We start from the raw sequence: 24,608 nt of genomic DNA, 5'->3' as shown, positions 1-24,608 counted from the left end.
GACCGTTGGGCCGCCCCCTTCTTTTTATTTCTTCCATTCGAGTTCAGTGCCACGAAGGGGACACACTATCTAATGGATCTGCTACGTGTGACCCGGCACCTTTGACCGTAGGGCCGCCCCCATTCGAGTACAGCGCCTCGAAGGGGACACACTATCTGGTGGATCTGCTATGTGTGACCCGGCACCTTTGACCGTTGGGCCGCCCCAATTCGAGTACAGCGCCTCGAAGGGGACACACTACCTAGTGGAACTGCTATGTGTGACCCGGCACCTTTGACCGTTGGGCCGCCCCCGTTCGAGTACAGCGCCTCGAAGGGGACACACTATCTAGTGGAACTGCTATGTGTGACCCGGCACCTTTGACCGTTGGGCCGCCCCCGTTCGAGTACAGCGCCTCGAAGGGGACACACTATCTAGTGGAACTGCTATGTGTGACCCGGCACCTTTGACCGTTGGGCCGCTCCCGTTCGTGAACCACTAGGGGAACATACTATCTGCAAGAGAGAGAGAGAGAGCCAAACAAAGGAAACGAAACAAAACAAAGCAGGGAGCCAACATAAGAATCACTCATACCTAATTTTTTAAGAACATAAATCCACATCCGCAAAACGCTGTGTAGAACTACAATTTGAACCGCCAAGAACAACCCGTATGAAGGCACTACCTAACATCCAATCCAAGCTCCCAAAAGCATGCTAAACATGCCTAAGTACATCCATTATTCGTAGCTTCCATCAAATACTAAGAACGAGCTTAACAGCTATAAATGTTATTTCATTTGGTATACTATTTAACGAGCTTAATCCAACGACAGGACTACGAACGAGCTTAACTGCCATAATGTTTCCCCACTTGGCATACCATAATACGAGCTCAGAACATCCATTTATTCGAAGGTTTCCATCTAAGTATCAAGAACAACCTCAACGCCATATGTCCGAAGCTTAATCGGCGTAATTGCGCTTAGAAACCAAAAACTTTTGAGCTCCATCGCATACTATAATACACTTTAGAACATCCTAAATTTTTTAGGCTTCCACCTGGCTATAATCTTCTTTTAACATCTACAATCAAAGAATTTACATTCATTATGCGGTTGACATTAATTAATTAATTCAGTCAGAAGTGTCATTGGAATGCAGAGGAGGTCCAACGCCCCGTCACTTTCAGTGCAGCAATAGGTATGTCGAGCAGTCATCGTTGCAGCACCAGATCAAGGAATGCATGGGTGACATCATTTCCTGGAAACGGAGAAGCTGATCGGGGCGTAGGGGTTCGCAGGCTCAGGATGCGATGCATAGATAAAAAACAAAGCAGTATTAGTCTTGACAAGAATATATAAATAACCCAGAAACTGATCAGTTTCAAAATGATTGAGATAAATTAAATAACAGTGCTTTTAAAAAACAAATATGAGAAAGTGAAATTTAGTAGATAGTTAAGGTAAAGACCCATTGTGGATTTATCGCACCCTAGAAACCACCATAATTACAAATTCCAACAGTGAAATAATAGTGAAATATGACCTGCACGAAATCTTAACACCAATTTTTTATATATTCCAATGATGACAAAAGTAACCTTTGACAGTTTCAGAGGGACGCACCTTCAGGAGGCCATCGAGGAGTAGGAGTAGTAGATGGGAAGAGTAGCCAAGGAGATTTGTAGATGAGGAAGGTCAACATCCCACGTAGCAGAGGATTACAGCTCGGCTGGATTTGATGCCTTGTATATGATATTAATGGTTCTCAAATCTTTTATTTAGCCAAGGGTGACTGGATACTGCAAAAGAGAACTTGAGAGCCATGAGGGATCATAGGTTTTGATATTATTTTTGCTAGACTGAACCTTAAGCATTCAGAGGCGGAGTATAACAAGCCTCTAAATGGGGATGCATCTAGCAGAGTGCCATCTGCTTAGAAAAGGCAGACCGAAGACTGACTTGCGGACACAAGATTTAACTCATGAACTAAGCTTGAGAGCGCCAGTGACATATTTCCTATGGTCAGGGTAGAAGTTGCTCAAGGTGTTATTTAAACATTAACCAAGTCAACCGATGACACAATACTATCATTCAATATTGAAACAGCCTTAATATAATCTCCAAGGATGAAACAACCGGACGACCCCTTAAGAACCATCAGAGCTGTAGATTCTGGCGGCCGGACAAACACAAACCACTCTTCTTAAATCCTTTTCCCCCAAACCAGAAGGCGCAGACACAGGAGAACAAGTGGAGGGAGCCTGAAGACACAACAGTCATCACAAAACCACTCCAGGCATAGAGAGGGAAAGATCAAACGCAAAACACGAAAATCCAGAACAGGAACACGCGGCCCAGAATCGAACTACCCCCAGCCGAAAAAACAAGGCCGCGACGAGACCGACACACTCACTAATGCGGCCGACGCAAGTCCCTGAGGACAGGGCAGGTAGGGTACACAGAGCAGGGAAAAAACAGGCGGAGCAGAACCAGATGCAGAATGTGCGGGGGCAATGAACGAGGATCGCTGAGTGAATAAAATGAGCCATAGACGCTGCATAAGAGAGACCAATCATAGGGAAAAATGTCCACAGAGCCGAGACGGGTCCAAGAGACACTGATTCACAGTCTAACTAACCAGCAGCTACAACAACGAAGAAAACAAACAGAAGAACCGCCATAATAATAAAGCCAGCATCAAATCAAAGATAAGATTCACACACAGCTCCCAAAGAACAAAACAGCAACAGAAAACAAACGCAAAAAGCCACGATAAATTCAGCCAGCATGAGAAACCTGTCCAAACGAGGACTGCCAGCCTTCACAACCACAGAAAGGACCCCACAACCCCTGAAAAAACAACCGGACGACGCAGAACTACGCAGCAGAAAAGGAATCAGAAGTGCATCAAGAAGGACCCGGAGAAAAAAACTACAATTCCCAGGGTCCTTAGGGGCGTGACGTCACCGAAGTAAACAGGAAGAAAAACGCAGCCTTAGAAAACTACACGGGAAAGGACTGATTGCCGCTCACCGCAGAAAGTCGGCTGACCACGGCAGACGAGAAGACCCGGACAGCCCCTGATCGGGGGCCACGGACATCCCGAACATCGCGGAAAGCACACCCCCTGCAGATGCACGCGACCGCGGCGAAACGACCGCGCCGTGCGCCGTCAGCCGCCCGCGGATCACTGCAAAGCAGAGCAGACGCGGCGAAACGAAAACCCCACATCATAAAAAACGGGGATCATCCATCCGAAGAACGGTGGGAACACAGCAAGACGCCGAAAGAGACGGAGACCCGCGGGCACTGAGACCGGCGAAGAATGAGCGCTGAAGGTAAGAAAGAATGAACAACTGCGCACCTGGCTTAAATAGGACGCTGAGCAGGTGAGTTAATTAACTGAACCGCCCTAGACTATTTACCTGTAAAACACTGCAGCGAGTATCTGCCCGAAATACGATAAATCGTCATTTAGCGGTTTTATGTTAACTACGTAAATACAAAAAATTAGCACAAAGCTTCTTGTCTTGGTGTCATATTAAGCCCATTTTCGGTGATTGCGTAAACACTTCACCACAGTAACGTGTTGTATATCATTGTAGTAGGTTTAGGGGATGTCATCTGGACTTGGTTATTAAAGTTAGAAGACGTTTCGCCTCTTATCCAAGAGGCTTTGTCAATTCTGAATTAGCTGGTCTAAGAGCTGGTATATATATGTCATTTGTGTTTGTTGTACCTTACTTGTACAACCCTAAACCTACTACAATGGAACCAACCTGGATGAATGAGAGTCTTCATAGACGTGTTGTAATCAGGGCCAAATTGGTTTAGTCCGAGTTACGTTTATTGCGTAAGTGGTTGAAGAAAGTCCAAACAATGCAAAACGGGTTCAAAGAAAACTTTCCTCCATCGACTGAAGGCGTAGAAACACAACGGCTGTGCTTTGACGAATCATCAAAGGGTTGGCATCACAGACAAAGTAAACAGAATTCCTCCCGATGGCTGCATGGACAAACAAACCGTCGCCGGCTTCACGTCACTTGTAGCCACCAGTCTGGACGGGGGGACAGTTTTCTGGGCTGCTTGTGTCTCTGAGGTGCAGCCGCCGCTCTCGCTTTTGTCAACGTGATCTGGGTCGTCCAAAGGCGAAAGGCGGTCGCTCGGATCGGCAGATCGGCCCGCTCATGTGCCGCGACGTGACCGGGGTGACAGCGTCGACGGCGGCTCGGTTCGGGGGACAAGCGGGGAGGACAGACGCGGACGTCCGTTTGAGCGCTGCCGCCATGTGAAAGCCTCTCCAGGCTGCCCGTGCACTCTGACACGGCCAGCCGCGTCCTGCGGGCCGCCGAAGGGGTGCGGGGAGCAGGAGCCGAGCCAGGGGTCACAGTGGGGTCGCCAGCAAGTCCCAACAGCAAACTGTAACCTACTTTCACCCCCACGCACACTCTCTCCTGATGTCTCAAACTGCTTTTTGAAAGTCAAAAGGCCACGAGGAGACGCAGAGCAGCCAACGCTGCCGGACAAACGGCGGTGCGAGTGTGGGCGGAACGCTCGTCTGCGCCCCGCGGCGCTGTCAGGATCTCCACCTTTAGAACAAAACTTTCCACCTCACAACAAATCCTCAGAAGAGGAAGAAGAGGAGCTGAAAACCAGGATGAGACTACAGCAGCTAGAAGCCGGTGTGTTCTTTCATTTCAAAGTTACAAACCGGAAAAAGTGCGTTGAAAATGTAGCCAAATTCTGCTTTTGTCCTAAAATGCTGAGTTCCTTTCTTTTTGTGCTTTTTCCAAACATTTAACATTTGTCCGGGGAGTCAGTTTTAACTTTTTCTTGAGGTTTTCCACATCGACCATATTTATAAGAGACCTGGGCCGAGTGGCCACGCCCCCTTGGCATTCCAAACAAGATGTGTCGACTTCCACAGAAAAATAAACAGCCCAGATTCAGTCATTCTATTGGTCAGAAAAACTATTCAAAATGAATCGAGTTAAGAACCGAACCAATCAGACGCCTCGATCAAAGTGGGAGGTCTCACTTCTGGCACTCAAAACATTTGATTGACAGATTTCAAGTGGTAGGGGGTGTGGCGTTCCAACAATCTCACACCTGAAAGGCCAAAGTGGTTGCCATAGAAACGCTGACTCAGGACCAAAACAAGCGATGCTGCGGTTATAATGAATCTGTCCATATTGATAATATTTCAATTAAATTTCAATTTTTTTCTTAGGGTAAAGTTTGCAGAAAAGTTTTACCTTTGAGTTATTATTTTTTTTTGCTGGTTCCAGCTCGGTAGAATCCGCATCGCAATAAAATGAGGAACCACAAGTCAGTCCAGTTTTTGTTACAGCTGCTGGTTTTCCATCAGAAAACAATTCTGTAAAAATGTTTTTTTTTGTGTGCGGTGTAGAATATTTCAAACATTTTTGGATATAGAAGTTTTGTTTTTTTTTTATCAATAATTTCGATAACGGGTTGAAAAACAGAATTCCAAACAAGAATAATAGAAAAATTAAAAATGATAGTAAAACTAAACACATAAAATATAAGGTTTGAAAATGTATATTTATTTTATAAAAATATAAAAAATATTAAAGTATTTTAACTGTTTTTTTTGTGTGGAAACAACAAAACTATTATTTCATTTTGGTAATCTTTACTAATAAATGTTCTCTTTGTTACTTACTTAAAAGGACTTCTAACAATTTATTTCTTTAAATGTAATGAACTTTAATTTTCCAAAAAGAAAAAAAAGTGTTGACACTTTCTTTAAACTTTTTTGTAATTTCCTAAATATGATTTTTATTTATGAAATGAATCAGTTTTGCTTTTTGTTGGGTGTTTTTGAAAAAGTCCTTAGAGGAAATCAGATAAAGAAAGGTTTTTACTATAAATTTTTGAAGAGTTTGCTTAGAAATTCAGAATTTTGTTTTTTTAACAAGCGATGATGCAGTTAGTATAAATCTTCACTATATTTTGGGTTTTCTGTCAAGTTTGCTGCAGAACTTTACCTTCCAATATTTTTCCTTGGTTTTTCTTTTTAAATTAAATTTTTATGGTTGTGTTTTTTTAATTATAGTTTTCACACTTTTTAAAAACTTTTCTTGGGATTTCCTTTTCAGAGTTGGCAGACTCTAATAACTTTTTATATAAAGCCGTTTTTTCTCCAGACTTTTGCTTTTTTACTTCAAATTTTTAATTCCAAATATTTTTGCCTTTCAAAATTTTTTATTCTATTTTGTTCACGTTTTTGATTAATTTAAAAAAAAAAAAAATTTGACACTTTTAAAAAAACTTTTTGGGTGGTTTCTTCTAAATTTTGGCGAAGTCTTTTTTTTTTTATATACTTTTTTGGTTTGGTTTTGTTTTTGGAGAAGTCTTAAAAGAAAGTTTTTCCTTAAGTCTTCAAATACCAAATGTTTTGTGTTGCAAAAAAATAATTTCTAATTTAAATTTACAAAATTGTTACAATTTTGTGTCAAATTATTATAAACAGTTTAAATGTTTTTTAAATGGGGGTTTGTAAAGACATCACATATTCTGTTGTTTTTTTTCTTCACTTTTTCTGCATTTTTTTCAATTTTCTGAAATTCAGTTTCTCACCCTTTTAAACTTTGTTCCCCCCTGAATCTTATCAGAGGCCAAACATTGTTTCTAATAAGCCTTTCGGTGCATTTTTTGTTTTGTGTTTTCTTTTTAATTGTTTTTTTATGTTTGACTTTTGTTGTGGATTTCTTGGAGAATTCCTGAGAGGAGGTGCTTCCTTCCTCGGCTCCAATATTTGGGTAACAAAACAGTTTTTATAGGTTTTTAAATGTAAACAACGTTTGTGTACATTTTTCTTTCCTTAAATGAAAACATAAAAAGAGAGTTTTTACTTTTTGCTTGACCGTGCGTCTGGCCTCTGCGCGCACAGCCGGCCTGTAGCATCAGCATCATCATCATCATCATCATCATCATCATCATCCTGCTTGTCTCCTCTCAGCCACTCGCTGCCAGATTGAAGTCGCACTCGGAGGCGAGTCGGACGTCTTGGCGGGTTTGAAGCGGGGAAAACACCCGCTTCTCCGTTTCCCTCCCAGCTGCGCTCTGCTTCAAACGCAGCATCAACGTCTTCCTGCCGCGAGGCCGGCGGCTCATTTCTGTGGAAGAGGAGCAACGGAGAAGCGTCATCGACCAGATTAAAGATGATGCCGTTAGAGATCGCTCTCAGACTCGGTCACGTTACGTCTCCTTCGCCTCAGAGGCTCTGCTACACCAAAACATGTCAGAGTGCATAAGAAACCAGGAAGCAGAAGAAGAAAAACCCTCACAGCTGAAGGACGGCGACCCGAAAAACCAGTTGAACTAATCGGAGTTCCAAAATTTAAAGTCCAAAATCCGTTCGTACCTTTTTATTGTCAGACTTCATCACACTCAAGAATTGTCAACGAAGTCCCTGTGCTGTACTTCCTGTTAAGTCGGTAACCTTTGACCCTTAAAGAGCCTTTTAGGTCAAAGTCTCACCAACAAAAACTTAGTTGGAACCACAAAGTCCTATTTCTCCCTTTGGAAAAGTACGGCTCAGCTTTTTGAGTAATAATGATAAAAACAGTAATAATTATTTGAGTTTTTAGCATAATTAAAGCACAAAATAAAAAACTGGCCTAGTTGTTTATTTATTTTTGCTCAAAAGATAAGTCCGTCAGTCAGTTTGACTTTATAATCAGTGTTCACAGATTTTGTTGGACACACGCTACATGTTAGCCATGTTAGAAGCGTTAGCGTATGATACCTGTAGCTCCCAACCTCGTTCGCACCACACACAAACAAACAGAAAGAAGCCGTTCACACAAATATTACTGTGACTTTGCTAACTCCCAACTTGTTGACAAGTATGAAAAAAGAAAAAAACACGACGCGTGAGCCATGTTAGCTCCATTAGCATAATCAAAATACCCGTTTGCTACACGCCACAATTTAGCTACATTTGGAGGGTTAGCTGCGTTAGCATTAACACATTACCTGTAGCTCCCAACTTTGTTTGTAACATGTAAAAAAAAAAACATAGATCAGCAATGCTACACATTAGCCCTGTTCATTTAAATATAACATATTAATATATAATTATGCTATAATAAAACTTGTAACTCCCAACTTCGTTGTAATGTAAAAAAGACTAAAAGCACTAAAACAAATGTTATTGTGTAATGCTAACTAACTTTGCTAAAAACAAAGGCAGTATGACACGGCTACACATTAGCCACATCAACAGCGTTAGCTGCTTCAGTGTATTCATCACACAAAGAATAAACAGACTGATACCGCTAAAATAAACATTGCTTTGACAACGTTAACTCGAAACCTTGTTAGTGACAAGCAGAAAATGCATGCAGCTTAATTGCACGCCGCAATGAAGTTTACAAACAAAAATTTTAACAAAAACTCCTGGCAAACCACTTATAGGTAAAAAAATATATATATATATAACTCAGAGGGTTAAGTATGGAGTTTTATCCAGGAGGTGATAAGCTTGGGGTAGCATGCATAACATGTTAGCTACATCAGAAGCGGTAGCTGCACTAGGGTTTGGACAATATCTGTAATTCCCAACATGTAAAAAGTGAAAAAACAGATTGATACCGCTAAAACAAACGTTGATGTGACTAAGCTAACTCCCAACTTTGTAAGAAACAGGTTTTAAAAAAATCGCAGTCAGACTCTGCTAATTGTTAGCTGTGTTCGCGTATTCCTAATATGTATATCCCACATACGTGTTTGCAACACGTAAAAAAAACAAATGTAACACCCCCACATGTTAGTCACATAGGCGGATTTAGAATATCTGTACATCCCTACAAAAAACTGATGGATAATGTTACAACAAGATGGATGCATTGATGGATGGATGTTCAATGAACGGAAATTCCTCTTTCAACACAGCCGAACAAAGAAAAAGTGAAGTTATTGGAATAAATTAATAATAAGATTTTTTTTTAAATTCACATGACTGCATCATCAGCATACAAATATAATCAAGTGCTATCAGGAATTAAGCACTTGACTTGCTTGGGTATAACTGATTTTTTGTCTATGGTTTTCCTGGCCTAGGGGTTTGCGGACGGAGTGATGGAGAAGGTGGGGTGGTGAAGGTGGCTTTCCTTATCATAACTCGTCGATATGAGTCACTGAGATATAATTTAACATTCAGTGGCTTCATCAGTTTTCTTATTCTTTTGATTTTTCTTCACTTTGCTTAATTTTTCTTTTGAATTTTCCCCCCCAAAACACTTACCAAACTCTACTTTTGTTTTTGTTTTTTATTATTTTTAATGTTAGGGATGGTGAGTCTTTTTTCTTTTTTTTTTGGAGTATTGGTATGTTTTAAACTTGTATTTTTTTCTGTTGATTGTGATAAAACAAAAACCTTTTTGATATTTATACAAGTTTTATAGGGAACAACTTATTTCAACTGTGCTTTGTATAAAAAAAGTAATAAGCGAATGGAAAAGATTGTATTAATTTATTCTAAATTGAATGTTGGTAGTTTTAGGAATAAGTTTCCTTTTTTTTTTGCCATTAAAAATAAATTAAAAGTTTTTAAAAACATGTTTTTTAGTTTTTCCCACATTCAGGCTTCAATACATTCCAATTTCAATGTGAATTTATGTAAATTTTCTTTGAGATGTACTTCTTTTTTTACACATGAGAGCTTGTTGACCCTTTTTTGCCTGAGTTACTGTCTTTAGTGTTTTAGTTGCTTAATAGTCTGGTTCAGAATTGGTTAAATATGATAAAATTTGGGATTCTATTGATCTTATGGTGGTAAAAAAAATATGTAAAAAATGGAAACATCAAACAAATGCTTTAGACTGAAGGGTTTTAGAACCTTGTAAAAGGTACATTCGATTTCTACCTACCCAATTTAAGATGAACATTTAGTGGCACGACACCATTTGTGCGTTCCGTGTAAACAAAGTGGCGTCCTTACACCGTCCATCACGGCGTGGATTTGCATCGGCGATGCGGATTACCCCGGACGCACGCCGGAACGAGTTGAGAGCCGGACATTGTTTTATTCATACAGCTGGAAGACGCAGTCGGGCGCCTGCTGGAAGCTCTCTGGCGTGGCGGGAAGTCAAGCGAGAGGAGATGAGGGGTGCGGTGAGGAGAGGGGGGGACTGGACACACCGTTGGAGACAAACATGTAATCAGAAAAGTTGCAAACTCCTGCGTGGCAAGGTCTACACGCCACGTCGGAGGGATAAACGGAGGGGTTAAAAAAAAAAGGCCCAATCATGGCGCTTAAGAACCTCCGGGTTGCTACTTTGGCATTGCCGTATTTTGACTGAAATCTTAATGCAATGGGGATTAAAGGGATTACAACATAATCTTGAATAATCCAAAGTGCCACGGACGGAGGAGCGCTCGTAATAAACGGGAGCAAAAATAAAAAAATTAATAAAATAACATAAAAAAATGTAAAAAAAACGTCCGGCAGTCTGACAACATTGTCAGTCACAGCGAGGATTAAATATTTGCGGGGAAAAAACTTTCGACTAATGCCCACAAACCATCGCCGGAGGAGAAAAAAAGGGTCAGTGGGGGAGGGGGAGGCAATTTAAGAGACATATAGCGCCTCCGTAAGTGCTGGCCAGCCCGCTGCCGGGACAAAAGCAGTCATTTTAAGCAGATTTACTTTGTCAATTTTTGTTTCGTGATCAATGCCGGGCAGGTTCATTATGGATGTAAAGCACTGGGGGCGGGGGAGGGGCAACTGAGGAATAAAAGTGTTCCTTCTGCCGCAAATCAATTCTTATGAGGTTTACTGAAACCAACCATCAACGTGTCCATTAGCCTTCCATGTTTTACGTCCACGTTCCGTGTGTTTTTCTTTTTAGGGATTACCGAGAGGCATCGGCGCGGATCTCCTGAAAGGAACTTTACCGACGGGAACCTGCTTCTCATTTCAAGCCTTCACTCAATGAATCGGCTGGCCAGGGCCCACATTAGGAGGATTTGACACCAACCTTGTTGGTCTCCAACTCAAACACAAGAAATCCATGATTAAAGTTGCGAGGGAACCGGCGGGGCCCCCCTAACTTCGTCAAATGATTAAAAACCGAGAGTCAGAGAATCTTTTAGACTCGATGTTAATGCAGGAATTTGTGAAATGAGAGGAAGTGGAGCCATAAAGGATGGGGAGAGGGGGGGTACTGTCACTACTGGGGGGCTTCTATATAAAGATCTAATGACTGGCGTCATTAAAAGGTGATGACCTTTAGCCTAAAATACCAATAATTTGAAGTTTGCATTGAAGTCCGAGGAAGTTTTCCTGGAGGATTGATTGGGGGGGCATTTTGTTGATGCCGATTTTGCTTTTCCGGAGTCCTCTTAGGAAGGTAACCTTTAAACCCTGATTGGACGTCTAATGCTACGGCCTAAAATACAACGCCACCGCGCGATCAGAAGGCATCAGAAAAATCTTCAAGGGTAGCTTCCATTGCCCGATTTGTTTGAAAATTGCCGGTATCATCATGAATGCAGATGGCTGCAGTCAGGTGGGGAGGACTCCATTAGAAAATAAGGTGACAGCAAGGTGGTGGCAGCCAGATCGCAGGCAGCCCTGATTGGACGATGTGTAAATGTGTCCGGACGGTGGCTGTCCATATCAAGCACCTGGGAGAAAAGAAAAACCCGTCCATTCTGCATTCATTCGCAACTCAGATCGTTCTTGTGCGCATTGCTCTTGTTTTGACGTCTTAAAATTCTTCTCAGCATGCGACGCTGTGGTGATACGACCTCATGATGAGTTTTGAGTGGCATTATTTCGCTGCCATTTGGACCCACGGTGGCTGGAATCACCAGATTGGGCCCCCGGCACATGTCAACAGCCCTGGTTGAGAGCCCGCGACTCTACCGTACGATTTCTAACAATCGGATGGTGGAAGTGGGACTATTTTGGGGGCCTTGAAGCCCCTCCTATTCTAACCTTTAACCCTTGTGCTATCCTATGGGGTCCAGATGACCCCACCCTTACATTGACGTGTTCTCCCTACCATGACAAAGGTGGATAAAGGTGGAAAGATTTCATGTAATAAAAGTTAAGTTACATACAAACTGTATGTTCGTTGTGGTTTCAATCCGTGTAACAAGGACGACTCATTGTACGCTGAGGCGCTGTCCCTTTAAGCCAATGCATCATGGGAGATGTAGTGTGAATACGGCGAGAAAACGGCAGAAAGACTGGCTTCTTTGAGCTTTATTGTTTTGTTCACTTGTTCCACGGTCTGACACCGGATTCTGTGGAAAGCTACACCGCTAAAGACGAGCTTTAGCTGGTGTTTTTGTTGGAAATGAGTGAGTTATGAGCTTAATTGGAACAAGGAAGTGAAGACTTTTAACACTTCTGATTGGTCAGACTGATGAGATGTGATTAAGCCTTCAAGAATGATTGGTGGAGTCGTGGAGACAGTAAAAGCTGCGGGACTTTTCAGAAAACAGTTATAGCTGCAGGTAAATCGCGGTGCCGTCATTCTTATCAAAATGTCTTTAATAGAATCAGTTAAACACAAAGAAATAAGTATTTTATGATCGTTTATATTCCTAAGTACTCAGTGTTTTATCAGGACCTGTTTGGATGAACAAAAAGATGATTTCCTGGAGATGGTTAATGTCTTTAGATCAGTTAATGAGGGCAATTTTCCACGGCACACTTGACCATCTCCCACGGCACACTGGTTGAAAAACACTGGTCTAGATGACCCAAATCCCAACGTTAGAGTGCCTAGGATAGCACAAGGGTTAAACGCTACTCTCCTGCCGACCCCTCCTGTTACGCGACTGCTACCGTGTGACCTCCAAAAGTGCCAGGGCGGCCACGGACCACGGGGTGTAAAATTCGACTTTTGCCTCCCAATAACAAATGCTGCCGCGCGGCCACTTGCTGATTTAGCAGAAAAGCCTTCATTTAGGTCGCCCCGCAGTGGCTTTTTAGGACATGTGACCCTATCAGAGGAAATATTTCAAGAAATCGACGGTGGATGAAGCTTTTCCATTCTTACCATCAACAATTCATTTTTTTTCCTTTACAGAAAGATTTTTCGATTTAATTCAATTTTGTTTATTTAGAAACGACTCACAGCAGAGGAGCTACACACAGGAAAAACATCAAGACAATACAATATTTCACTATTTTTAATAGTTTCATTGGGTACAGTTCATTGATGACCAACACACAACAGTAAGGGGTGCTAATCCCATCCTGCAATTGTCAACAGACCTTTTGACCTTTAGCCCAATGGTAGCTGGGATAGGCTCCAGCCACCGCGGGATCCCAAAAGAAATAAGAAAAAAAATGAATGGATTCCAATACCCCAGTTTAAAGTGATGGGAGGGAAGTGATGAGGGAAAAAAAACAACATACAGACTTTCCAAAGTGTAACCCTTTAACACCAGAGTTGACGTATTTGGCCACTCTCTAAGTTTGTACTGCTTTGCAAAACTTCGCTAAACTTTACTTTGCTAACACAATGTGTTTCATATCGATGCAAAGCCGATCAGCCGATTTACAGAGCTTGCAGACACAGGCGAGAGTTACGGCGGGTTGAAGAGCGTGCGTTCTTCAGGTATCACCGTCAACCAACCAGTGACCTGTCATGGTTGTAACCCCCCCCTTCCCCTCCACGCTAAGGACCGTAGGTAGGATAGGCTCCAGCAAAACCAAGAGCCTAAACGGGAACACGTGGACCTTAAATGGATGGATTGGTAAATTGGTGGTCAGGTAATTGGATGGATGGATAGATGAACGGTTGAAAGAGTAAAAATTTAGACCAGACCCCCCCACCCCACCCCACCCACCGGGTGCCACCTGGTGCACCCCGCCGTCGACAGCAGAAGCCCTCGACGCCCCGGACATGTGTTTCAGTCAGCAACAAGAAGACGGTTGTAGAAGCAGGCACTTCACACCAGCAAAAAAGAAAGAAAAAAAAAAAAGGGAAAAAAGCTGCCAGGCGGCGCAGACAGTTTATTTTTTTTTCTGCCTATAAGCCATAATGAGGTTGTGCCCCGGGGAATCAGTCGAGCGGAATGTTATTAATGCTTTAAAAAAAAGGGGGTGGGGGGTGGGGGGGGGATCCTCGGCACCTTCTGGAGCTGCGGAGAAAAAGGCAGGAAAAGACTGTCAAACAATTAAAGTAAAGTGAATTCCCTGAGATGGAAGGAAAAAAGTTAAAACTTCAAAAATAAAAAAAAAGAAAGTGGACAGGAGGTATGAGGGGGGTGGGGGGGGGGGCTCTCTTCCTCCAGGATGTGAAGGAGAAAAGTGTCTCCTGACCTGCATGTTTTCGCCAGATCAAACAGGCTGAGGGATCATTACCACACATTCAACTGTCTCTAATCAGCCGGCTGTAATATCCGACTCCTGACACCGTCTCCTACTGGGAGGGAGGTTTCCGCATCTGTTCCCGGCGCTCTGATCAAGGCGGGCTTCAGCCAACAACAGGTGAACGTGTATTTATCCGCTGGAAAAGCTATGATTTTAATGGCTGCACCGCCGTTTGAGCGTTTATATGACTGAACATGTTAATTGTTGGGTATGTTTCCGTCCAATTTATGCACAAAAATACTCTGCTAGGAATCTTCACCGCTGACGGTCTAATGAGCGGGGGGGGGGGGGGGGGGGGGGGGGGGGTACTAAAAAAACCAACATCCCTCCATTTTTTGAGGTTGTAAAACTTTTTTTTTTGCAGATACTTACCATCCTTTCCAATAATTATGCTTATGCGGAGATGTCTCTGCGAATGAGGCTGAAAGCTTTTGCGGTGTTGACGTGTCGCAAAGTGTGGCTGCTTTTGGTGCATTTTGTTGTCGTTTTTCGTACACTCTGAGCCTGTTGAATGGCTCTAGAAGACAAAGCAGCGAGTTTTCACAAACATCAGAAGTCCCAAACGCTGCATCTCTGAGATCTCAGTACAGTAGAACGGCCAAAAAGAAGAAAATCGGAGGATCTAGTAGTAGCGGTGGCCCGTCTCTTCCTGATGACGTTTGTCTCAATAAGAAGCCGATCTCTTTTAACCCTTGTGCTATCCTAGGCACTTTAACATTGGGAGTTGGGTCATCTAGACCCACTAGACAGTGCTCTGAACCTTTTTTCTTCAATGATTTGTGATCCTCACTGGTGTCCATGGATTACATGAAATCTTTCCACCTTTATCCACCTTTGTCATGGTAGGAAGAACACGTCAGTGTAAGGGTGGGGTCATCTAAGATAGCACAAGGGTTAAACACTGCAGGTGTCGTTGGCGACACCTAAATAACACACACTCAGTGACATAAATCTTCCACCCTTTATGCCATCATTGTGAATTAGCGGATTCTTCTTTTTTTTTTTTTAACTTGTCCTGTCCAACAGTTGAGCAAACAGGTGAGAGCTGAGGGCCTCTTGTGTTGGACATATTTTACTTTAACAACAGGGGTTATGAATCTTCTGACAAACCAGAGGTATATCTGAATAAACCCCGTTTGTAACCGAGGCCAAACTTTATTCATTTTAATCATATTTGAAAATCTTTTGTGTTGGACCGGACGGAAAAAGTCTGTATATTAGCAGATTCTGATTCAGAGACAACTGTCTTTTCCTATTGGTGCACATTGCTAACTTAAAACGTTGTGGTAGCCAAAAGAATGTAAACTCTGGAATTCAAGCTCTGGTGTTAAAGGGGTTAAAAATCGGGTTATTCGAGTAATTCTTCACAGTCGTTCTCGACTTTGAAGCTTTTTGCATTTTCTTAAGCCTTAATCACTGGAATTCCTACAGGGTGGTAAATTTCACAATGTACCATACCAAAGGTCATGTGGCCATCCAATATTAATTTCAGAACTTCCTTTGGATATATCTGACATGCGTGCTTTGGTTTTGTTAGTGGATTTGAAAACATCTTTTGGGCCCCATAAGAGATTTTGCCTTCATTCATTTTTTTTTGTTGGGTTTTAGCCCTCTGTGATGTCATCCGTTTTTGTAATGACGGTTTTCGCCCTCTGTGATGTCATCCGTTTTTGTAATGAGGGTTTTCGCCCTCTATGATGTCATCCGTTTTTGTAATGAGAGTTTTCGCCCTCTGTGATGTCATCCGTTTTTCCAGGGGGTTGTACACTCTGGGATGTCACCATTTTTTGTTTTACTGATGGTTTCGCCAGCTGAGAGTTTATCTGTTTTTTTACGTGTCTGATGGTTTTGCACTCTGTAATGTCATCAGTTTCTTACAAGCGATCTTACTTACCATGATGTCTGCAGTTTTTTAAATGCCCCGCCCCCCATGTGATTTCATCAGTTATTTTAATGATGGTTTTGCCCTCTGTGATGTCATCACTTTGGAGGGTCATTCAATATGCCTAAATCCTTTTTTTTTACCCGGACTGAACTATTCTAAACATTCAAATTTACCTTACATTTAGCCGGTATTAAAAATAAAGGAGGGCTAATTTGCCATGTGGAAATGGCAACAGTCAGAGTAGTTGTGTTGCTCAGCAGCACGGAGGCCCGGATGGACATCAAGGACATATTTAATTTGTCCTTGAGTGAAACACTGGCAGCTGAAATCCAATTTTCCCTCCTGTGTCCCTGCAGGCCGTGTTCACCGTGTTCCACCCGGCTACAAGCGCAGAGGTGCGCGACACATTTTCATCTCTATTCAGGAAAAGCCCACACGACTGATTTAATTTGCTAAGTTGCATCCTCCGGTCCCAGCCACCATTGTTTTTCCTAGAGCCGCCACCATCAAAAGCCCGCCGCCACGGCAGGTCGGGACCCCGCCAGCGCCGCACCTCATTGTCGGTCCTCACCTCCGCGCCTTTATGTGTTCACCGACTGTCACGCTGTTGGCAGGTCGCTCCGGTGTGGAGCTCCCACAGGAAGTGGAAGAGATGCAGGGAGGGGGGTTGTGACATCTCCAGCAGCAGCTGGTGGCTTTTTGTGCGTTTTTTGTGTGTCTGTCTGCAAAAAATCCTGCTGAATCACAAAGTTCAAGAATGTGTTGCTTATCAGGAGGTAGATAATGAGTAGAAAGGCCTGAAAAACAGCCTTTGTGGGTATTCCTAATCAGAGTTTTGCTATTTATCATTTCAAATTAAAAAAAAAAAATATTTCATGTAAAATCCAAGGATAGGAGTTCTAAGTAATTTCACAAAAAGCTTGCATAAAACAACCAAAGGAAAGCCTTTTGGTTCAATTTTATCATTTAAATTATTTCAAATTGTGAAAAAAAAATACAATAACATGGTAGAAAAGCTCAACCATTAAGCACGGGGGTGGCGCGATCATAGTATGGGGGAGTTTTGCCATCTGTAGCGAAGTGATATTTATTTATTAACCAGTAGTTCATATAGTATACTGAGATGGTGTAGGGGTTAGGACTCTGGCCCCAAAATGAAAAGCCCCTGGTTCGAATCCTGGCTGTGTTTCCTCCCACAGTCCAAAAATGTGCTTCATAGGTTAACGGGTGTCTCTAAATTGTCCCTAAGTTTGATTGCACCTATGATAGACTGGTGACCGTAGCCCAATATGATTTAAAACAAAATTCCAGCAACCCCATGACCCTTACAGCTTTCAAACAGGTTCAGAAGGTGTACAGATGGAAATAATGGGACATTCTGGAGGCAGGCTCAACCAACCTCAGTTTTAGACAATATTAAAGGGAATTTCACCAGGAACTGGCTGTGTCACACACATAAAAAATTTTGATTTTCCGTGATACACACACAGCCCTTGACAATGGGTGTTCAAACAAAGAAGAAGCCCCTGCCTGGTTGTCCGGTGTGAACACCATGAGCCAAATGTGATTTCAGGTACGCACTACCTGCCAGGTGTGAACGTACCTTGATGGTATTTATTTGATGTGTTTGACTTAATTAACTACATAATGGGGGAAAAAAAGCAAAACACATAAAAAAAAAAAAATCAGAAATCAAAACATTGAAACTAAATAAAAGATAAAAACCTTTGTAATACAAAAGTATTTTCCATAAAAATTAAATGCAAAAAAAAAAAAATGAAACAAGATAAGAAACGAGAAAAGGTCGGTATTATGGGACATAACTGATCCATTTTTTTGTCAAGGTTCACAGGACTTCTTATCTTCTTATCTCAATACAACAAATATAGACTTAGGTAGTGTGATGTCAGCAGTGATTAAAAAACAAACAGAAAAACTATACAGTAAGTTCTCTTGTTGGTGCATCTCCCCAGATATTCATAAATCTAACAAACTAACATTAGAGCTTCGAGATCAGAGCTAATTAAATGATCCTAAACATATTTTTTGGACTGTATGGGATGGTAAATATCCTTGAGTTTTGCTAATTATTGATGGTCTACCTTAAATCTGATGCGCCTTAAGTAGAAATTCGGCAATCAAAAATCTGTCAAGATGTTTGACTTTGGTATATTGCGAAAGCTGAACCACTTGATAGATTGTTGGATGATTATTGGTTCTGTAGTCAGGAGCGAGTTAAATAGGTCAGTGTTTTTCAACCTTTTTTGAGCCATGACACACTTTAACCTTGACAAAAATCCCGCGGCACACCAGCTATCCAAAAATTAAAAAAAAAGAAGAAACTCATAGTCTTTATTTATCTACAGTCCCTCCACAATCTCACGTGCGTCTTTGTGATAATTGTGGCAGAAAAAGCTGGAAGTTGCAGCTGTTTTTTCTAAAACATGTCATAAAAGTTAAGTTAAAATATTTAAAAACTGTTTGATGCGTGTTCGTTGTGGTTTCAAGACGTTCAACATCGAAGACTCTTTGTGCGCTGAGACGCTGTCACTTTAACCCAATGCATCATGGGAGATGTAGTACAAACAGCCGCCGAACGCAGACAGACTAGCGTCTCTGAGCTTCATTGTTTTGTTCACTTGTTCCACGGTCTGATACCGAATTCTGTGGAAAGCTACACCGCTAAGGACGAGCTTTAGCTGGTATATTTGTTGGAACTGAGAGACTTTTTGAGCAGAATCAGAACAAGGAAGTTAAGACTTAAACCACTTCTGATTGGTCAGACTGATGATGTGTGATTGAGCCTCCAAGAATGATTGGTGGAGACAGTTGAACGGGCGGAACTTTTCCGAAAATAGCTGAAGCCACGGCTAAATCGTGGTACCGTCATTCTTGTCAAAGTGTCTTTAATAGAATCAAATAAACACAAAGAAAAAAGTATTTTTTGATCTTTCATATTCCTAACTACTCAGCGTTTTATCAGTGTTTGTTTGGATGAACACAGAGCTCATATCCTGGAGATGGAAAATGTATTTAGATCAGTTGATGAGGGCAATTTCCCACGGTAGCCCTGACCACCTCCCACGGCACACCGGTTGAAAAACACTGAAATTAAGTTTGACTTCTATAACGGTTTTGTTTTGGTTGATGCGTTGCATAGTTACTTTTTAAAATGAACCAGAAAGGCTGGATCAAACAGCCACATGTAGCTCCAGGGCCTAAGGTAGTGCTGGAGTCCCTGTATAGAAGTGGAAGTACAGAACAGTCTCATTTAAACGGCCAACGGGGTGATAGATACGGCGAACGGGAGCTCGGAGACCAAAATTTACGTCTGCGAAGTGGGGGTAAAGGCGGTGAAGTCAGCTTTCCACTGGAGTGCGGCGGATTCTGTCTCGGGCGCACTTGCTGTTGGGATCCGTTCGGGGGCCTCGCTCGTCACACCCATCAGCTCTGAAATGCTGACAACCTCCTCATTATTGTGAAACGGTGCAGCCGGGTCTGAATCGCGGGAAAACCCTTCAGCCTTTTTCCCCAATGACCCGCCGGCCGGCAACCGGGCGGAGGAGGGGAGGGTCCTTTCACCACCGGCCGAGCAGCCATGATGGCTAACTACCACACCAGAGGCCCCTTTGTTTCCCCCTTCCTTTCTCACTCCGGCTCCGAGCCTGTCAGAGTCCAGCACCAGGGTTCAGTGATCTGTCAACATTTACCGGCAGATAAAGACAGAGACGGGCAAACTCTCAGCCCCGGAGAGCTCAAGCTCCGCGTGTGCGCTTCTGAAGAGTGTGAAAAGATGCAGAGCGAGGACTTACTTTTCCTTTTCTTTTTGTGGCAGCAGCCAAACAGAAGACAGTCATGCGGGAAAGACGGGGCAGGAGTGTATTTGATCCCCTGCCCCACCCACCCTGGTCGCTGGTGAAAGTAAAGATGGAAAGCTTTGACAAATAGGACGGCATACGTCCTCCCCGGGGTTCCCGCGCTGCACTCTGCTTTTCGGCTTCATCAGGGGCAGAAAAAGGGCTATCACCGACAAAAAAGCTGTCGAAGGTGCCCAGCCTAACAAACAACGTGGGGATTGTACGGCGCCAAAGGAAAAAAAAAAAAGCCTGTGATGGGGATTTTTGTCAAAGTTTTGAGGAATAAAAAACACTCTTTTAGCATTTGGCCAAAGGATTTACTCCTAATTGGGCCACAAATGCTGTTGCCAAAGATCAAAGAGTGACTGATCATTAAAAGGTGATACAGAGTTAAGGTAGATACAAACATATTTAAGGAAAAAGCTTGATCATAGTAGGAGTCAGCTCAGAATTTGAGTTCTGAAAGGTTCTGGAAGGTGGTGCTTTGCAAGAAACAGCTATAGGAGGTGTTTCAATGTGCATTGATGTAAATATTCAGGTGTTCAACCGGGTTTAAGATCTTCAACCTTAACTCAATGGAACACCAACACAACAAGCTCCACTGAGTAGAACTTTCAGCTAAATCTTTGGCTTAAACCTTTTTTTCCCTTCATTTTATTACAAATTCATTTTAAACGTCCACGAAATCTATTGCCTAAACCCCACCAAATTGGTAAAACTTAAAAATGGACATTGTTGGCTCAATTTCCTGAGGAATATATATATATATATATATATATATATATATATATATATATATATATATATATACACACTCACAAAGTCGCAAAAATTACAAGATTTTATGCATCGGGACATTAAGATAGATCTTTTACTTCATAAGTATTGGACTATGATAACTGATGACAAAACATCAAGGCAAAACACTTTTTACTTGCCTAAAACACTGGCAAGTGCATTTTTTCAGAAATAAAGTTATTTGGTTTTACACTAAACAAGCAAAAAAAAAAGAAGAAACGTGTCTATTCATAATCTAAAATTAAAATAAGAAATGATCAAACATCGTCCTAATTTAAAGTCGTCCTAAAAATAAAATTTCTCAGTCTAAGCCTTTAACAATAGAGCTTTAGCTCCAGTGTTGATGTTCTTTGAAATATCGGAACTCTTCCACCGTTTATCACAATCAACATAATTCCAACGCATTCCGAAGCAGAGAAAGTTCGATTTGCGCTGATATGCAACACTTCACAATACTAAAGTGTTCACGCAGTCGATGTAGATCAGCCGATTCTGACATGGGGAAAAGCAGATTTGCGCTGAAATTTTTTTGCCATTAAACTACGCAAACCTACTGAATTTGCGAATCTGGTGAAGTAACGTTAATTACGCAAAAGTGTTTTATCATCTCAAAGAGCTTGTGTTATTTTCCTTTCACCGTCAACATATACAGCATTAAATGGGTAATTATTTAGGTGCGACAAGGGGAAATGGTTGCTAAGTATATACATTTTATGTAGAGATACGAATGTTTCTTCACATATTTACCTGCCTGAGATGTATAAAAAAGTGAATGGTTGCTATGGACTATTTTACTTTAGCGGGGGCATGGCTGTTTCTGCAGCATACCACGTTCCCAGGCAATGGGTCAAATGCCGAAAATAAATTTCAAATAATTCCAGCCCATTTTGAAGTGGAGAAAAGCAGCTTCGCGCTGACATTTTATGCTAGCAAACTGCGCAAAGTCGCTGGAATTACGAATTCCCTGGAAATACATAAATCACAAAAACTGTTGAAATCACAGTAGTTCAAAGAACTTGTGTTATTGTGTCGTCACTGCCGATGTCTCTAGTAACAAAATGGGTAATTATTCATGTGTAACAAGTGTCAATGATTGCTAAGACAAAAATAAATACAAAACTATGTTACAGATATAAAAATTGCTTCACATATTTACCAGCCTGAGATATGTAAAAAAGTAAATGGTTGCTATGGATTTTTTCATTTAGTGGGGGCGTGGCTGTGTCTGCAGCATACCAGCAATGGGTCATATGCAAAGAATATGTTTGTGTGTGACAGTAAATTGGACTTTAACGTTAAATAAAGGTCAAATGAAATAATATAGATTCAGTGTCTGTTTGCAGTTCGACCTAATTAAAAGTTTGGGATCAAGTTTGCTACACTTTTTTTTAGTGGAGCGCTTTTAATCTGAAAATCAAGTATTTATTTGTTGAAACCAGAGGCACATTTCGGCTGAAATTTCCCATCATGCATTATTTGTTGAACATATAACCGCTCTGATCCAATTTTCAAAAGAGTTGCTCAAATCAAAAAACTAAGCTGTGTTAGCAAAATAAAAGCATCAGTTGATCAGAGAGATCATTCGCCTGAAACGTTTTTATTAATTGATTGATGTTTAAATTTTCCATCAGACACGTTGGACGGTCCTGAAAAAGACTTTTTAACAATGTCCTTTGTAAATATTCAGTTTGAACTTATTTTATGTCCTATAAGATCAAACTTTTAGATTTTAGGATGCTTGTATTGTCTGAACCCATTAATCATCAATGGAAAAAAGGGAAAAGTCGAATAATCGGAGGTTTTAGGGAAAGCGGATCGTCCGCCACTCGTCGGGAGGATCATGGAGGAGACAGAAGAACGTGTCACCTCGGAATCAGCCGCCTGCTAATGAGGATTTAACTCAGATTGTTTTCTAAATGTCATCAGTTGTCAGAGCCCCCACTCCTCACAACACGTACAAGCGCACGGAGGCGGCGCGCAAGGTGCGGGTCACATGATCTGACACGTCTCCCCCATCATCCTCTGCTTCCCACATACCCGTCACCTGTCCGCGCGATTACGGCTGTCCCGCCGGCCGCGCCGACCGCCCTGACTGCAGAAGACAAAAAGGCATCAGTCATCGGTGGCTCGCCGCCGCGTCATGGTCGCTCCAAAGTCATGGAGCTGACGTGACTGAGGCCTGCAGCCAAAAGGAGCACAAAGGATGTCAAACAGCCAGACAGAGTTCAAGACTTCACCACTGCAACACCCAGAATGCCCGGCTGCTAAAAAAAAATAAAAAGTATTTGCACGCCTACTCGTTCTGTTGCACACTTGTCACGACTCAAGAATTTATAACCAAACGCCACCAACAAAAGCATGCTTCACTGAAAATCTGCTAAAATCTGCTGGGCCCTATATGGAAAAATAAGTTATGTTGAAAACAAATAATCACCTACTTGGTGGTTTGGTGGTTTTACCCCCAAATCTAACCCCTTAATGCTGAGCGTCAAGCAGGGAGTCATTGGGTCCAGTTTTTGAAGTCCTTGGTATGGCTCTACCGTGGTTGGAACTGACAACCTTCCAGTCAAGGGGCAGACAGTCTATAACTCGGCCACTAAGTTGCTGAGTCAGCGACGGGTTAGTCTTAAGTGGTGCAAGGACTTGTGAGAGATCGAGCAACCAAAATGAATCCAAGAACACAACAAGAACTCTTTGACAAGGTCAGCGGATGAGATGAGGACAACGTGAAGAACTGAGGACTAAAACCAGTCCACAGTCTTGAATTAGCCTCATGGCATCACCAGTGGGTCCATCTCTGAAAGAACTAAGACAGCAAGTCCGCCTCTGATGGAACCAAAACCATGAAGTACACCTATGATGGAACCATAACCTTTGTGCTATCTCATGGGGTCCAGATGACCCCACCCTTATGTTGACGTGTTATTCCTACCATGACAAAGGTGGAAAGATTTCATGTAATCCATGGTTCAGAGCACTGTCTAGTGGGTCTAGATGACCCAACTCCCAATGTTAACGTACCTAGGATAGCACAAGGGTTATGGCTCAAGGAAATGCAAAAAGCTTCAAAGTTGAGGACGACTGTGAAGAATTACTCGAATAACCCGATTTCTAATCCTTAAACACCATAACTTTAACTCCAGAGTTTACATTCTTTTGGCTAGATGACCCCATGTAATCCATGGACACCAGTGAAGATCACAAATCATTGAAGAAAAAAGGTTCAGAGCACTGTCTAGTGGGTCTAGATGACCCAACTCCCAATGATAAAGTGCCTAGGATAGCACAAGAGTAAGTCAAAACTAGAAGGTCCAACTGTGAATACATCAAAACTAACATGTCCACTTCTGAATGATACTAAACCAAGAAGTCCACCTCTGGATGAACCAAATCCAGCAATTTAATTAAAAATTTCGACCAAAATCTGATAAAAAAAAAAAATTACTTCTATCAGTTGTTTAAGACGAAAATAGTTTTATGTATTTGAAAAAAAATGTTTTTTTTCAGAGATGGGGTTCACTAAATTCTGCCATACAAGAGAAACAGAAAACTGTTGATGTTAATTCTAACAGATAGCATTGGAAACCACATTAAAATAAAAAAATATTGATAAATTCATAAACCTTGGTTGGTGTCATATTCACATTATACCCACTATCATTAGGTTTCCTATTCTTGCTTCACTTTTACCAATAAAATCCTATTTTTATGTTTTTATTC

General features: G+C 41.9%; 1 long non-coding RNA gene across 1 annotated transcript in view; it reads right to left on the bottom strand.

Moving 5' to 3' along the window:
- Nucleotides 1–6,584: 6,584 nt before the first annotated feature.
- The window catches only part of LOC144990415 (uncharacterized), a 49,432-nt gene continuing 31,408 nt past the window's right edge, over nt 6,585–24,608 (bottom strand). The window contains exon 3 of the long non-coding RNA XR_013654419.1: nt 6,585–7,125. This is a non-coding gene — a long non-coding RNA (uncharacterized LOC144990415). The remainder of the gene's footprint in view (nt 7,126–24,608) is intronic.

The sequence above is a fragment of the Oryzias latipes genome, chromosome 2 (genome assembly GCF_053564925.1).
Source record: "Oryzias latipes strain Hd-rR chromosome 2, Olatipes_Hd-rR_3.1".
NCBI classification, from domain to species: Eukaryota; Metazoa; Chordata; class Actinopteri; order Beloniformes; family Adrianichthyidae; genus Oryzias; species Oryzias latipes.
The sequence above is the reverse complement of the archived record's forward strand: the minus strand, read 5'-3'. Positions and strand labels throughout refer to the sequence as shown.